Source organism: Mesoplodon bidens, assembly GCF_964165515.1.
Source record: "Mesoplodon bidens genome assembly, chromosome: 3".
In the NCBI taxonomy this organism is placed as follows: domain Eukaryota; kingdom Metazoa; phylum Chordata; class Mammalia; order Artiodactyla; family Ziphiidae; genus Mesoplodon; species Mesoplodon bidens.
This window is the reverse complement of record NC_138178.1, coordinates 95,468,324-95,480,676: the sequence shown is the minus strand read 5'-3', so window position 1 is coordinate 95,480,676 and position 12,353 is coordinate 95,468,324. Positions and strand designations below refer to the sequence as shown.

General features: G+C 40.5%; 1 pseudogene across 1 annotated transcript; it reads left to right on the top strand.

Annotated features, from left to right (window-relative positions):
* The first annotated feature begins 5,480 nt into the window (after nt 1-5,480).
* LOC308614574 (cyclin-dependent kinase 4-like) lies at nt 5,481-6,620 on the top strand (annotated as a pseudogene). The gene has a single exon. The product of its transcript is annotated as a cyclin-dependent kinase 4-like (transcript).
* The last annotated feature ends 5,733 nt before the right edge of the window (nt 6,621-12,353 follow it).

Below are 12,353 nucleotides of genomic sequence, written 5' to 3'. Positions count from 1 at the left end.
ACGAGCACACGCTTTAAAAATAGTCGTGCAAATAAAATATCTTATCAGAAAGGTAAATATTAGTGAATATTTTGTTTAAAATATAGAAGCATTCATATGTAGAGTAATGATAACAGCGAAACACACGTTACAAAAATACTTTAAAAACTTTAAAAATAATAAATACAGTTGGTTCCAAATTTTGCTTTCTAAAAATAAAATTCTGCTACCAACTATTACCAAGGGTGTGGGATTTTCTTTCTTTAACGCTGTTTTATGTTATCACTATGTAAAGTCAATGACAGTAACAGAATTCTGGACTCATCCAATGGAAACGCTGCATCCCTACAGGAAGGCAACATGAAATCACAAAGCCCGAGTCTGCCTCCCTGTAAAATCTGTCCACACCAAGCCCTAAAAGCAGCTAATGTTAAACAGTAGAAACCAGATTCACTGATTGATCAAAAGGCTGTTAGGTTTTTCAGTTCTTTGGGTATTGTTTTGTTGTTATCTTTTTTTTTTTTTCAATCCAGGAAAAGTCTTCACTGCGAAGGTCTCAAAACAGAATCCAAAAGCAAGGGAGGATCTTGTCTGGATGTTGGGCTATTCATAAACACAGGTTCATTCTTCAGCTGAGTTTACTAAGCTGTTTAATGTCTTTGAAACAGTTTTTCTCCTTATTAAAACAAGCTAAATCAATTTTCATGAAGTTTTAGGAAGTTCTATAGGTTTTTAAGAAAGATGGAGAACAGTTCAGTGTAATTACCGCAGTAGCCCAGAAGTCCTAACTAGGCTAAAAGCTAAGCAACCAAAAACCCTGAATATCTTAAATCCAGCTTTAGAAACCAAACAGATCTGGACAAATATTGTAAGTCCATGTACATTTTCCTGAACTGTTGCCCTGGCGAACTGACGTGGGGAAAAGAATGTCTGCCCCAAGTAACATCCAAGTTTTGGTCATAGTCTCAGCTACTATTCAGCTAAGGCAATCATGAAGTCTCATTTAAAAATAAGAGTTCTGCTATATCTGAAATGACAGATGGAAGATACAGGGGCCCTCCATATCTGCAGTTTCCACATCCATGGACTCAACCCATGCAGAACCCGTGGACATAGAGGGCTGACTGTACTACATCATTTTAAATAAGGGACTTGAGCATCCACAGATTTTGGCATCCATGGGGGGTCCTGGAACCAATTCCCCATGGATACCAAGGGACAACTGTATACAAGCATCAAGGTACAAAGAACCTGGTCCTTAGTAACTGTGGAACCACAGTCAGCCCTGGGCCTTCTATCTAGACATAATATGGGAAAGAAGTAAACTTCTATCTCGTTTGCACGTAATTATTTAGAATTACTCTATTAAACAGCAATCAGTAATTAGTCAAAACATCACTAATACAGCAGCTAACATTTATTTAGCTTTTACTACGTACCAGACACTGTGCTAAGTGCTTTATATACAATCTTTCATTTGTTCATAACAACAACGCTTTAAAACAAGTACTACTATCCCCAGAAAACCAGGTCTTATAGAGGAGAGATAATTTGCCTGGAGTCACTCAGCTACCAGGCCTTGAACACAGGCCTCTCTAATGCCAACGCCATGGCCAGGCTGTTAACTGCCACCCTCTACACCTTAAATTCCATTTGCCCAGGGCTTCCCTGGTGACGCAGTGGTTAAGAATCCACCTGCCAATGCAGAGGACACGGGTTTGAGCCCTGGTCCAGGAAGATCCCACATGCCGCGGAGCAACTAAGCCCGTGTGCCACAACTACTGAGCCCGTGTGCCACAACTACTGAAGCCCACGTACCTAGAGCCTGTGCTCCACAACAAGAAAAGCCACCACAATGAGAAGCCCGCGCAATGAAGAGTAACCTCCGCTTGCTGCAACTAGAGAAAGCCCGCGTGCAGCAAAAAAGACCCAATGCAGCCAAAAACAAATAAATTAAATAAATAAAATTTTTTTAAAATTCCATTTGCTTAGTATGGCGAGCAACCATGACCCCTCCTACAAAGCACTCCTAGAAGACTGAGTTGTATAATCCTCATATTTGACTAGCACACAAGACTGTGAAGATGAAGGAGGGGGAGGGGAGGGGGAGGAGGAGGAGAGGAGGAAGAAGAAGAAGGAAAAATGTATATGTATCAGCATAGAAATGAGAAAAAGTTATATAGCCAAGATTCACAGAGGAAAAGAAGTTCCCACTGCCACTCCAATATAATACAACTTAAAGTCATGCCATAGAGCTATACACCAAATAGTTAACAGTTTGGGGTTTTGCTTTTTGAGTTTTGTTTTTGTTTTTGTTTTGGAAGGAGGAGATTCTAGAAGACCTTTATTTGCTACATTGTATATTTCTATGATGTCTGAAGTTTTTATAACCAGTTAGCATTACTTTTATTATCTGAAAAGGCAGTAAAGATTTCTTAAAATATGTCCCAGGAATTTTCCTGTTTGGAATTTTATCATTTAAGAATACGTAATTGTCTAAGTTACAAAAAAAAAAAAAAAGGCAAACTGCTAGGAAAATGTAATGATATGGATGAAGTGATCAAAGAAAAAGAAATCAGATTTATAAAAATCTATTTCCAACTATATAATTCCAATATGGATATACAGTAACTTATAACACTAACTACAGCATAACAAGGGAAGAGAGTTAAGTAAAAAAAATTAGGCAAAAGAAAAATAAAGGTGAAAGAAATAAGATGAAAATGACAGTATGCCAAATGCATAGGCTAAAAGTTCTGTAGCCTTGTTAGAAATGGGCTGAAGAATCTTTTTCTGAGCTTCCTAGCAGACAGGGCAAAAGGAGCTCAGCATGTCAATCAGATGATAGAAATGAACCTATGAGAAGGAAACACAACTGATTTGGGGACCAGAAACTACTGAGATGCTTTCTCTGGTGAGACCATGGAAAGAAGGTACTTTTTCACATAATGAATTATGTCTCCAAACACAGATGGGATTTTTGAAACTTTGGGGCCCAGTTTCAAGTACAAAGGTTTAATAATTTTAAGGCCAAAATTTAAATAACTTAAAGCTGAAAGACATGCATATTATATAAAAGCTGAAATAAAATGGTCTCAATATGGTTGCTGAACTAGTTTCCAACCACCTTCTCCTTTATATAAATGATATATTATCATTTACTTTCCATAATTTACTTTCTTTGCAGATACTAACATCTTAGATATTAGTGACCCATTTTTTAAATATGTAGCACTAAAATCATTATGGTCTGACATTTTTATATGCTTATAAAACATATTTTGTTCCAACTGTTTTTATTAGAAAAAATGTGGCCTGCTGAAAACCAAAACCTACATATTTTACTTTGAAAAAAAAAGGCAGCTAAAAATATAAAACCCCACACGTTTGCTTTTAACACTGCTTGTGAACTAAAACCTATAATGTGAATTTTACATCTATTAATGGTTTGCTCAAAGAAACTGAGACTATGTTTCAACAGAAAGCAGCACTCTGAGCTCCCACCACAACCCATGGCATCCTCACTGCTTCCCAGGAAGGGGGCAAGCAGGGAGGCCATGCACTCCGAGGCTCCCTGGATGAGGGCTTGCTTTCACAGGGTTCTCTGCATCGCTGTACTGTCTCCAGACTCAAGAATACAGAAACAAATTCTTTGGAATTTAGCCCCCGGGGAGGCAAGCAAATTATGTTAACCACATGCAAACATTTATATTACTCTCTGGTTTGTTTCCATGACCTTCCAAAATAAATTGCAATTTAAAATCAGATCTTAGAGGACTACATATGACAAGACATCCATATCATTTTCTTGCCTCATGAAAGGACCAAATTAGTGAAAATAATTACTTAATATCATTTAAATCTGAATACTCTAATCACAGATGTGTTTATATTAAAATAAATGTTTGTTTCTTAAAATACAATTTATCCCCAAACTCTTCTGCTATAAATTAAATATGCCAAGCACAGATGGAGGAAGTAGATGCCTAGAAGTGGCCAAGAGATAAAAGGTCCTGGTCCAGTACAGGCAAGGAAAAAGAACAAAACCAAATATATGTACATAGATGGGGGTAGAAGTAAAGTATATAAGCAGCAGAGGCATGGTTGCTCACTGGGTGGGTTCTCAGGGAGCAGGTCAACAGAAGTTAATTGGGTGGTTAACAGCCCAAATAGCCAACTGATTTCCAGTATAAATATCAGCCCAAACACAAGTCTACATGTTCTCTGCTAGTTGATCCCTTATTAGACATCTCCAGTTGGAACTTCAAAACTTGACATAAACCTCAACCAAGTAGGTTTATCATGGGAACACAAGACTAGTTCAATAGGCAAAAACCAACCAATGTAATCTACCAGAGTAGCAGTCTACTGGAAAAATGATAAAAAATAATAATAACAATCACATCAATTGATATAGAAAAGCATTTGAAAAATTTAACATCCATTCTTGATTTTAAAACTCTCTCAGCAAAGCAGGAATAAAAGGGAACTTCTTCAACCAGATAAAACCTGCAGCTAAAATCATACTTAATGGTAAAAGATTGAACGCTTTCATCCCAAAATTAAAAACAAAGCAGAAATGTCCACTCTCACCACCCCTATTCAAAACTGTACTGGAAGTTCTTGCCAGTGTAAGAAAAAAAGGCAAGAAGAAGAAATAAAAGGTATACAAGATTGGAAATTAAAAATAAAACTATTCCTATTCACAGACAAGATGAATGACTATGGAGAAAGCCCCATGGTACCAGGAAGGAAACAAAAAAACCCTCCTGGAACTAAGAAGTGATTTTTAGCAAGTTCACTGGATAAAAGTCAACACACAAAAATTAATCATATTTATATATATACTAGCATGGTACAACTAGATCCCCAAAAAACATACCATTTATAATAGTTCCAAAAAACTAAATACTTAAGTATAGATCTAAAAATGTATGTATAGGATCTATATACTGAAACTGCAAAATGCTGCTGAAAGAAATCAAAGAAGAATTAAATAAATAGAAAGCTGTACCATGTTGATGGATTGGAAGATTCAACATAATAAAGATGTCTGTTCTCACCAAAATATCTATAAATTTGTGCAACCTCAATCAAAATCCTAGCATGATTCTCTATACATATAGACAAGCTGATTCTAAAATTTATATGAAAAGACAAAAAAGAACTAGGATAGCCAAAATAATTTTTATAAAAGAAAAATAAAATTAGGGAAATCACATGACCTGATTTGAAGACTTACCATAAAGCTGCAGTAATTAAGACAGTGCAGTACTGGCAAAGGGATAGACACAATAGAGCAACAGAACAGAATAAAGAGTCCAGTAATAGATCCACACACATATGGCCAGGTTATATTTGAAAAGAGTGTAAAAATAATTCAATGGAAAAAAAAAAACAGTCCTCAGCAAATGGTGTTGGAACAAATGGACACCCATATGCAAAAACAAAAGAACCTTGACCTAAACCTTATACCTTTGATAAAATTTAACTCAAAGTCTATGGTCGGCCCCATAGCGGCCAGCTGCCCCAGACCAAGCTCAAGTGTATGGCGCCGCAAGAACTGGCTCCGAGGCCCCAATAACAGGCCGCCCCCGCAGCTCCAGACACGGGGTGAGGCTCATACCACCCGAACTGTGGAAGGAATTTCAGTGGTAGGAGTCTCTGTGATTGTAGGGTCTCCTCTGGTCTGAGAATGGCTACCCCTCGAAATGAGCCAGTGGCTGAGATTGGTGTTGGTGCCTATGGGACGGTGTATAAGGCCCATGATCCCCACAGTGGCTACTCTGTGGCCCTCAAGAGTGTAAGAGTCCCCAGTGGAGGAGGTGCTGGAGGAGGCCTTCCCATCAGCACAGTTCATGGGGTGGCTTATTGTGGCAGCTGGAGGCTTTTGAGCATACCAGTGTTGTCTGGCTGATGGGCGTCTGTGCCACAGCCTGAACTGACTGGGAGACCAAAGTGACCCTGGTGTTTGAGCATGTGGACCAAGACCTAAGGACATATCTGGACAAGGCACCCCCACTAGGCTTGCCAGTGAAGACCATCAAGGATCTGATGCACCAGTTTCTAAGAGGCCTAGATTTCCTTCATGCCAACTGCATCATTCACCAAGACCTGAAGCCAGAGAACATTCTGGTGACAAGTGGTGGAACAGTCAAGCTGGCTGACTTTGGCCTGGCCAGAATCTATAGCTACCAGATGGCACTTACACCTGTGGTTGTTACACTCTGGTACCATGCTCCAGAAGTTCTTTTGCAGTCTACGTATGCAGCCCCTGTGGACATGTGGAGCATTGGCTGTATCTCCACAGAGATGTTTCATCGAAAGCCTCTCTTCTGTGGAAACTCTGAAGCTGACCAGTTAGACAAAATCTTTGACTTGACTGGACTGCCCCCAGAGAATGACTGGCCCCGAGATGTGTCTCTACCCCCAGGAGCCTTTTCCCTCAGAGGGCCCCGCGCAGTGCAGTCAGTGGTATCTGAGATGGAGGAGTCTGGAGTACAGCTGCTGCTGGAGATGCTGACTTTTAACCCACACAAGTGAATCTCTGCCTTCCGAGCCCTGCAGCACTCTTATCTACATAAGGCAGAAGGTAACCCAGAGTGAGCCACGGAATAGTTGCAACAGAACCAAGAGAAGAGAAGCCAATATTCCCTTCCTTTGAACATTTGAGGTGGAGAGCCCCCCACTAAGAAGGCAAACTCTGCCTTCATCTCTGAGGCTATGGAGACTCCCCCAACTTTTTACAGAGAATATTTTGCTGCCTTAATGACATTCCCCTCCCACCCCTCCTTTTGAGGCTTATCCTTCTCCTGCCCCCTCTGTGTCCTTACACCAAGGGGTATGTCCCTTGTTTTTCCCCTTCCCTATACCTTGATATTGGGATCCTTTTTTATACAGGAAAAAGAATGAAACAAAACAAAACAAAACAAAATTAACTCAAAATGGATCGTATATCTAGTGTTAAAATGTAAAGCTATAAAACTTTTCAAAGAAAGCATAAAAGAAAATCTTCATGACCCGGGGTTAGGCAAAGATTTCTAGACATGACACCAAAAGAAGAAAACAATAAATTAAAACTACTGCAAAATTAAAATTTTCTGCTCTGCAAAAGACACTGTTAAGAGAATGAAAAGACAAGCCAACAAAGTGGAAGAAAATATTTTGCAAAAAAGATAAATCAGTCCTTTATCTGATAATGGACTTGGAAACAGAATATTTAAAGAACTCTCAAACCTCAACAGTAAGAAAATAAACAGCCCAACTTAAAAAAAAAGGGGCAAAAGACAAACATTTCACCAAAGGGGATGTATACATGGCAAATAGGCTCATGAAAATACATTCAACATCATTAGCCACAGGAAAATGCAAATTAAAACAATGATGATATACCACTACACACCTACTAGAATGGCTAAAATTTTAAATTCTAACAATGCTAAGTGCTGGAAAGACTATGGAACAATTCAAACAATCATATATGACTGAAGGGAAATGCAAAATGTATAGCCACTGTGGAAAACAGTTTTTGCAGTTTCTTCTAAAGGTAAACAAATACTTACCAAACAACTCAGCAATTCACTTTTGAGGAGAAATGAAAATTGATGTTCACACAAAAACCTGGATACAAAGTTTATAACAGTTCTATTCATTACTGCCAAAAATTGGAAATAGCCCAAATATCCTTCAACAGATAAACAGACAAACTATGGTACATCCATACAATGGAAAACTATTCAATGTATTTCATACAATGGAATATAGCAATAAAAGGGAAAGAACTATAGATACATGCAACTTGAATGAATTTCAAAGGCATTATGCTGAGCGAAAGAAACCAGACACAAGAGTATATGCCACATTATTCCATTTATATGGTGTTCCCCTACAGATGTGGGAAGAGTGTAACTACAAAGGGATAGCATGGAGAGTTTGGGGAAGCAACGGAACTGTTCTGTATTCTTACATGTGTTAAACTTCATGGGACCTTACACCAAAAACGTCCATTTTGGGGCTTCCCTGGTGGTGCAGTGGTTGAGAGTCCGCCTTCCGATGTAGGGGACACGGGTTCGTGCCCCGGTCCGGGAAGATCCCACATGCCGTGGAGTGGCTAGGCCCGTGAGCCATGGCCACTGAGCCTGTGCGTCCGGAGCCTGTGATCCGCAACGGGAGAGGCCACAACAGTGAGAGGCCTGCGTACCGCAAAAAAAAAAAGTCCATTTTTCTGTATGTTAATTTAAACTTTAAAAAAACATAAATATCTTTGAGATAATTTAATATTAAGGAATTATTCTTAATTTTGTTAGGTGGATAATGGCACGGTGGTTATATTTCTATAAAACCCTTATCAATTAGAGACTCATACTGAGTATTTATGGGTGAAATGACATAATGTCTTGGATTTGCTTTAAAATAACTCCTACAGGCACAGGGTCAGGAAGGGGGTCACAGATATGATAAATGTTGAAGCTGAGGATGGGTAATGGGTAACTGGGTTTTCATTAGACTCCTCTGACTACGTTGTTATATGTGTTTAAAATTTTTCACAGTCAATGGTTTTTTAACATAAAAATTTTGTGATGTTGAGCATGAGGAATCCAGAGAGCACACTGAGGCACATGGGGAAAATTATTTAAAAGGCTGGAGAACAAAAACTACAGCAGTGATTCTTGTCAGCCTCCCTGCCCATTGGATTCCCCAGTGCCAAGCACAGTGCCTGGCACATAGGACTTAGTCCATAAATCGTTGCTCAATGAATGAAAAATGAATGATGAGCAAACAAGGGGAGAGCTTACTTTTTGTCCTTAGCCCTATAGAAGGACACAGCATCAAGAATCATAATTCTTTGTATTTAATTTTTGATAGTTTGATTAATATGTGTCTTGGCATGTTTCTCCTTGGATTTATCCTGTATGGGACTCTCTGTGCTTCCAGGACTTGACTATTTCCTTTCCCATATTAGGGAAGTTTTCAACTATAATCTCTTCAAATATTTCTCAGTCCCTTTCTTTTTCTCTTCTTCTTCTGGGACCCCTATAATTCAAATGTTGGCGCGTTTAATGTTGTCCAAGAGGTCTCTGAGACTGTCCTCAATTCTTTTCATTCTTTTTTCTTTATTCTGCTCTGTGAAAGTTATTTCCACTATTTTATCTTCCAGGTCATTTATCCATTCTTCTGCCTCAGTTATTCTGCTATTGATCCCTTCTAGAGAATTTTTAATTTCATTTACTGTGTTGTTCATCACTGTTTGTTTGCTCTTTAGTTCTTCTAGGTCCTTGTTAAACGTTTCTTGTATTTTCTCCATTCTATTTCCAAGATTTTGGATCATCTTTACTATCATTATTCTGAATTCTTTTTCAGGTAGACTGCCTATTTCCTCTTCATTTGTTAGTTCTGGTGGGTTTTTACCTTGCTCTTTCATCTGCTGTGTTTTTCACTGTCTTTTCATTTTGCTTAACTTACTGTATTTGGGGTCTCCTTTTCACAGGCTGCAGGTTCGTAGTTTCTCTTGTTTTTGGTGTCTGCCCCAGTGGCTAAGGTTGGTTCAGTGGGTTGTGTAGGCTTCCTGGTGGAGGGGACTAGTGCCTGTGTTCTGGTGGATGAGGCTGGATCTTGTCTTTCTGGTGGGCAGGTCCACGTCTGGTGGTGTGTTTTGGGGTGTCTGTGGCCTTATTATGATTTTAGGCAGCTTCTCTGCTAATGGGTGGGGTTATGTTCCTGTCTTGCTAGTTGTTTGGCATGAGGTGTCCAGCACTGAAGCTTGCTCGTCGTTGAGTAGAGCTGGGTCTTGGCGTTGAGATGGAGATCTCTGGAAGATTTTTGCTATTTGATATTATGTGGAGCGGGGAGGTCTCTTGTGGACCAATGTCCACAAGACATTTGTGGCTCTCCCACCTCAGAGGCACAGCCCTGATGCCTTGCTGGAGCACCAAGAGCCTGTCATCCACACGGCTCAGAATAAAAGGGAGAAAAAAAAAGAAAGAAAGAAAGAAAGAAGAAGATAAAATAAAATAAAGTTATTAAAATAAAAAATTATTATTAAAAAAAATTTTTAAGTAATTTAAAAAAATAAAGAAAGAAGAGAGCAACCAAACCAAAAAACAAATCCACCAATGATAACAAGCGCTAAAAACTATACAAAAAAAAAAAAAAACGGACAGACAGAACCCCAGGATAAATGGTGAAAGCAAAGCTATACAGACAAAATCACACACAGAAGCATACACATACCACTCACAAAAAGAGAAAAAGAGAAAAAAATATATATATCGTTGCTCCCAAAGTCCACCTCCTCAATTTGGGATGATTTGTTGTCTATTCAGGTATTCCACAGATGCAGGTACATCAAGTTGGTTGTGAAGACTTACTCCGCTGCTCCTGAGGCTGCTGGGAGAGGTTTCCCTTTCTCTTTGTTTGCACAGCTCCCGGGGTTCAGCTTTGGATTTGGCTCCGCCTCGGTGTGTAGGTCGCCGGAGGGCATCTGTTCTTTGCTCAGACAGGACGGGGTTAAAGGAGCAGCTGATTCAGGGGCTCTGGCTCACTCAGACCCGGGGGAGGGAGGGGTACGGAGTGCGGGGCGAGCCTGCGGCGGCAGAGGCCGAAGTGACAATGCAGCAGCCTGAGGTGTGCCGTGCCTTCTCCCGGGGAAGCTGTCCCTGGATCATGGGACCCTGGCAGTGGCGGGCTGCACAGGCTCCCGGAAGGGGAGGTGTGGATAGTGACCTGTGCTTGCACACAGGCTTCTTGGTGGCTGCAGCAGCAGCAGCCTTAGCGTCTCATGTCCATCAACAGGGTCCGCACTGATAGCCGCGGCTCGTGCCAGTCTCTGGAGCTCCTTTAAGCGGCGCTCTTAATCCCCTCTCCTCACGCACCAGGAAACAAACAGGCAAGATAAAGTCTCTTGCCTCTTCCGCAGCTCCAGACTTTTTCCCGGACTCCCTCCCGGCTAGCTGTGGCGCACTAGCCCCTTCAGGCCGTGTTCTGGCAGCCAACCCCAGTCCTCTCCCTGGGATCCAACCTCCAAAGCCAGAGCCTCAGCTCCCAGCCCACACCCTGTCCCGGCGGGTGAGCAGACAGGCCTCTTGGGCTGGTGAGTGCTGGCTGGCACCGATCCTCTGTGCAGGAATGTCTCTGCTTTGCGCTCTGCACCCCAGTTGCTGTGCTCTCCTTTGTGGTTCGAAAGCTTCCCCCCTCCGCTCCCCACAGTCTCTGTCCGCAAAGGGGCATCCTGGTGTGTGGAAACCTTTCCTCCTTCACAGCTCCCTCCCACTGATGCAGAAAATTATAAAACACTGATGAAAGAAATTAAGGATGATACAAACAGCTGGAGAGATATACCATGTTCTTGGATTGGAAGAATCAACATTGTGAAAATGACTATACTGCCCAAAGCAATCTACAGATTCAATGCAATCCCTATCAAACTACCACTGGCATTTTTCACAGAACTAGAACAAAAAATTTCAAAATTTGTATAGAAACACAAAAGACCCTGAATAGCCAAAGCAATCTTGAGAAAGAAAAACCAAAATGGAGGAATCAGGCTCCCTGACTTCAGACTATACTACAAAGCTACAGAAATCAAGACAGTATGGTGCTGGCACAAAAACAGAAATACAGATCAATGGAACAGGATACAAAGCCCAGAGATAAACCCACGCTCATATGGTCACCTTATCTTTGATAAAGGAGGCAAGAATATACAGTGGAGAAAAGACGGCCTCTTCAATAAGTGGTGCTGGGAAAACTGGGCAGCTACATGTAAAAGAATGAAATTAGAACACTCCCTAACACCATACACAAAAATAAACTCAAAATGGATTACAGACCTAAATGTAAGGCCAGACACTATCAAACTCTTAGAGAAAACATAGGCAGAACACTCTATGACATAAATCACAGGAAGATCCTTTTTGACCCACCTCCTAGAGAAATGGAAATAAAAACAAAACTAAACAAATGGGACCTAATGAAACTTAAAAGCTTTTGCACAGCAAAGGAAAACTTAAACAAGGCGATAAGACAACCCTCAGAATGGGAGAAAATATTTGCAAATGAAGCAATGGACAAAGGATTAATCTCCAGAACATACAAGCAACTCATGCAGCTCAATATCAAAAACACAAACAACCCAATCCAAAAATGGGCAGAAGACCTAAACAGACATTTCTCCAAAGAAGATCTGCAGATTGCCAACCAACACATGAAAGGATGCTCAACATCACTAATCATTAGAGAAATTCAAATCAAAACTACAATGAGATATCAGCTCACACCAGTCAGAATGGCCATCATCAAAAAATCTACAAACAATAAATGCTGGAGAGGGTGTGGAGAAAAGGGAACACTCTTGCACTGCTGGTGGGAATGTGAAT